Source organism: Vulpes vulpes, chromosome 15 (assembly GCF_048418805.1).
Source record: "Vulpes vulpes isolate BD-2025 chromosome 15, VulVul3, whole genome shotgun sequence".
Lineage (NCBI taxonomy): Eukaryota > Metazoa > Chordata > Mammalia > Carnivora > Canidae > Vulpes > Vulpes vulpes.
The window spans coordinates 90565745-90571418 of NC_132794.1; positions in this window are offsets into that span (position 1 = coordinate 90565745).

The window sequence follows — 5674 nt, forward strand, 5'->3', positions numbered from 1 at the left end:
CCAATTAAAAATGGGCAGGAGATATGAATAGACAGTTTTCCAAAGAAGACATACAGATGTCCAACAGAGACATGAAAAGATGACTCAACATCACTCATCATCAGGAAAATGCAAATCAAAACTATAGTGAGATATCACCTCACAGCTGTCAGAATGGCTAAAATAAGAAACAACAAGTGTTGGCGAGGATATGGAAAAAGGGGAACCCCCTTGTACAGCTGATGAGAATACAAACTTGGGCAGCTACTCTGGAAAGCAGTATGAAGGTTCCTCAAAAAGTTAAAAATAGAACTACCCTAAGACCCAGCAATTCCACTACTAGGTATTTACCCAAAGGATACAACAATCCTAATTCAAAGGGATACATGCACCCTGATGTTTATAGTAGCATTATCTATAATAGCCAAATTATGGAAAAAGTCCAAGTGTCCACCAACTAATTAATGGATAAAGAAGAGGTGTTCTTGCACACTTTCTGTGGGTCAGAAATTAGAAGTAGCTTAGCCAGGTGGCTCTAGCTTAGGGTTTCATAAAAATCCTAAGAATATTGGTCAGTAAGGCAGTCATCTGAAGGCAGGATGGGGGCTGGAGAATCTTCTGAGGTGGCTTACTCACAGAGCTGGAAATGGATGCTGGCTGCTGGCAGGATGCCTCTCTGCCACATTGACTCTCCCAGAGGGCTGCATAAGTCAAACTGCCATTTACTTAGTATCCTGTGACACAGGTCCTGTTCAGGAATTGAGCTGTGAACATCCATAGACAGAGATTGTTTGGGGGCAATCTTGGGAACTGGTTATCACAACACCATGCTGAATATCTTATTTTATAGTAAAACATTCAAACTATCCCCTTTAATTTCATGAACAAGACAAAGGTTGCCACTACCATCACTTCTATTTAACATTGGACTAGAGGACTTAGCTGACATAGAAAAAAAAAACAAGAAAAAAGAAACAAAAGGAAGAAATAGTCACTATTTTCAGACTATATGGATGTATCAACATAGAAAAAGGCAAAAGATACATATACCACAAAACATGGGAATTAAAATGAATAATGTTTCTGGATACAAAGCCAATGTATTAAAAATCAGCTGAGTTTTTATATATCAGCAACAATCAGTTAGAAAATGAAATTTAGGGGATCCCTGGGTGGCTCAGCGGTTTGGCGCTTGCCTTTGGCCCAGGGCGCGGACCTGGAGCCCTGGGATCGAGTCCCACATCAGGCTCCCGGCATGGAGCCTGCCTCTCCCTCTGCCTGTGTCTCTGCCTCTCTCTCTCTCTCTCTCTATGTCTATCATAAATAATAAATAAAATCTTACAAAAAAAAGAAAATGAAATTTAAAAAATGATTTCATTTACAATGGCATAAAAAATATGACATACTTAGGAGTAAACCTAACAAAATACATCTATGACCTTGGCGGAAAATATTATAAAACTTCACTGAAAAGCATTATAGAAGACCTGACTAAATGGAGGGCTTTATCATAGTTGTGGACTAGAAGATCAGTGTTGGGAAGATGCCAGTTCTCTCCAAATTGATGTGCAGATCTGATAAATTTCAATCAAAATCCTGAAAATGTTGGGAGGAGAGAAGAATTGACAAGGTGATCTGAAGAACTAGATGGAGGGACTTGCCATACAAAATATAAGGAATTATTATAAATCCCTAGTAATTAAAAATGTATCTTACTGATTCAGAGACAGACAATGTAACTAATGAAATAAAATAGCCCATTCATAAATGGAACCTTGGCTTATGATAGAGCTGATAGTGAAGAGCCATGGGGAAAGGATGATAGCTTTTTTGATAAATGGTACTTGGTGACAGATGAAAAATAACTAAATAACTACCTTATCCCATACAAAAAAATCTAGTCTTAGTGAACCAGGAAGCAAATGTAAAGAGTAAACTATAACATTTTTAGAATACAGTATCAAAGGCTATATTTACAACTGATGGGTAGGAAAAGATTTCTTAAATAAGACACAGAAGGCACAAGTTAATAATAATAATAAATTTGTTTGACTCTCAGATGCCAACAATTCTATAATACACTTAAGAAAGGAAAAACATTGCCAATTAAATTATGGGGCAAAGTTTTCTTACTACTTAGAATTTGTAATGTTACATTATTAAAAACATTTTTAAATTTTATTTTTTTCTAGATTTTATATGCATGCACAAGAAAGAAAATTTGAGGGCAATAAACTAGTCAAAACATTCCTAAAATATTTTCATATTCAGAGCCTGAATCTTAGAAATAGTTTTTGATTCCATTCTTGATAGCTATGTTCTCCACACAGTAGCACCCTCTACCATTAGGACTCCTAGTGATGACCACCTTCTTCTTCTTCCTCTCCTCCTCCTCCTCCTCCTCCTCCTTCTTCTTTTTTTCTTCTTCTTCTTAATTGAAGAGTATTTTGCTATGATATTGGATATTTATTTAATAAGATCTGTTTTCAATGTGCACCCTTCTCTGCGATTAGCTGTGGAGAATTTGTTGTGTCAGTCTTTGGGTCGTTTTCTGCGGGTTATTGACACTGATGGGGTTGTTATCGAGTTGTGTCAGTAGGACAGGTGAGCTTTGGGTCATCCTACTCTGCCATCTTCCCTGGAAGTCTGAAGTGCTTCTTCAAGAGTGCTACATACTGTCTTCAGGATTTTCTCCCAAGCCACTGGCACCTATTTTGCAAATTTTGACATAATATTTCCTTGATTTACAAGGACTTATCAACAGAATATTTCAGACAATAATCAGGACTTGTAGTCATTTTCTGTAGTCTTTAAATAGTCTATTGTTTGATGGGGCGCCTGGATGGCTCAGTTGGTTAAGCATCCAACTCTGGATTTTGGCTCAGGTCAGGATCTCAAGTTCTTGAGATTAAGTCTCATGTCAGGTTCCCTGATGGGAGTGGAACCTGCTTAAGATTCTCTCTCTCCCTTTCCCTCTGCCCCTCCCTCCGCTCCCCCTCTGTCTCTTAAAGAAAAAAAAAGAGAGAGAAGAGAAGAGAAGAGAAGAGAAGAGAAGAGAAGAGAAGAGAAGAGAAGAGGAGGGGAGGGGAGGGGAGGGGAGGGGAGGGGAGGGGAGGAGAGGAGAAGAGAAGAGAAGAGAAGAGAAGAGAAGAGAAGAGAAGAGAAGAGAAGAGAAGAGAAGAGAAGAGAAGAGGAGAGAGAGAAGAGAAGAGAAGAGAGAGAAGAGAAGAGAAGAGAAGAGAAGAGAAGAGAAGAGAAGAAGAGAAGAGAAGAGAAGAGAAAATATCTGTTAGAAATGTCAAAGAACTGCAGTTGTCCAGTATGAGATCAGGAGTCCCACAACCAGGTCCCTGGATGGGCAGGTAAGAACAACTATATCGGGATCCCTGGGTGGCGCAGCGGTTTGGCGCCTGCCTTTGGCCCAGGGCGCGATCCTGGAGACCCAGGATCGAATCCCACATCAGGCTCCCGGTGCATGGAGCCTGCTTCTCCCTCTGCCTATGTCTCTGCCTCTCTCTCTCTCTCTGTGACTATCATAATTAAATTAAAAAAAAAAAAAAGAACAACTATATCATGACTTACTGCCTGTCTGGCAAGCATGGAAGACCCATCAATTGTAAGAGATGCTGTATTAGTTTCCTATGGCTCCTATCACAAATTGCTGCAGCTGTGGGGCCAAAACAATGCACATTTGTGGAGGCTGGAAGTCTTCAATCAGTTTCACCAGGCCAAAAGCAAGTATGGGCAGGGCCATGTTCCCTCCAGAGGCTCTAGGAGAAAACTTATTTCCTTGCATTTTCCATTTTCTAGAGCTGCATTCCTTCGCTCATAGCCTCTTCCTCCTTCTTCAAAGCCAGCTGCAAAGCATCTTCAAATTTCTCCATACTTTCATTGTCATGACAAATCTCCCTTCTGTCACTGCAATCAAACTTCCCTCTGCCTATCTCTTATAAGGACACTTGCAATTTTAGGCCCTCCCAGATAATCCAGGGTAATCTCTCCATCTCAGAATCCTTAATTTAATCACACTTGCAAGTAACATTAGCCATATAAGGCAACGGTCACAAGTTCCAGAGTTTTATTTTTTATATTTATATTTTACTTCAATTCAATTTTTCAACATATAGTAGTATAACAGCCAGTGCTCATCCCATCAAGTGCCCTCCTTAGTGCCCGTCACCCAGCTACCCTCCTTCCCTTCTGCAACCCTGTTTCTTTCCCAGAGTTAAGAGTTTCTTATGGTTTGTCTTCCTCTCTAATTTTTCCCCACTCAGTTTCCCTCCTTTCCCTGATAGTCCCTTTCACTAATTATATTCCACAAATGAGTGAAACCATATGATAATTATCTTTCTCTGATTAAGTTATTTCACTTAGCATAATTTCCTCCAGTTCCATTCATGTCAAAACAAATGGTAGATATTCATCCTTTCTGATGGCTGAGTAATATTCCATTTTATATATAAAATAAATATATATATATCACACCTTCTTTATCCATTCATCTTTCAAAGGACATCATGGCTTTTTCCACAGAAGTTCCAGGGTTTTAGACATGGATGTCTTTGTAGAACACTATTCAGCCTACCACAGATGATAAATGTGAAAAATGTGTATCTATGAATTGATGAGATATGATAATATCAATAATAGCTAATTTGCTTTTGGGGCACCTGGGTGGTGCAGTTGGTTGAACTTCTAACTCTTGGTCATAATCTCAGGGCCATGAGATCAAGCCCGAGTCAGGCTCTGTGTTCAGCATCCTGAGTCTACCTGAGATTCTCTCAGTCTCCCTCTGCCTGTTTGTGTTCTCTTTCTAAATAAGTAAGTAAGTAAGAAGGCAAGTAAATACAGAAATAAATAAATCTTTTAAAAAATAGCTAATTTGCTTCCTTTTTTTAAAAAAAGATTTTATTTATTTATTCATGAGAGACATAGAGAGAAAGAGAGGCAGAGACTCAGGCAGAGGGAGAAGCAGGCTCCATGCAGGGAGCCTGACGTGGGACTCGATCCTGGGTCTCCAGGATCCCAACCCTGGGGTGAAGGCGGCGCTAAACCTCTGAGCCACCTGGGCTGCCCCCCACGTACTGATCTATGAGTTTCACATATAATTACTTATTTGTTAAGTTCGACACGAGAGACTACCTTTACAACCTGGGGGCAAGGAAGGATTTCTTAAATAAGATACAGAGGCATGAACCAAAAGTGATAATGATAATAATAGTAATGTGTATAAATTACTGTCAGTAATAATACTAAATTATTACATTTTAATAAGACAAGACATAAAGAATATAATATACATCATTAAAAGAGGAAAGAGGGCAGCCCCAGTGGCGCAGTGGTTTAGCGCCGCCTGCAGCCCAGGGCGTGATCCTGGAGACCCTGGATCAAGTCCCACCTCAGGCTCTCTGCCTGGTGCCTGCTTCTCCCTCTGCCTGTGTCTCTGCCTCTCTCTCTCTCTGCGTCTCTATGAATAAATAAATAAAATCTTAAAAAAATAAAAATAAAAAAATAAAAGAGGAAAGACAATCTAATAAAAAAAAGTAGGTGAAAGATTTCAACATATACATCATAAAGTGCCTAAAGGGGTACAAAATGCTAGTTGGAGTGTAAGTTGCTGCAATTGCTTTGGAAAATAACATCATCTTGTAAAATAGAAGATGCACCAACCCTATGATCACAAATGCCACTTTAG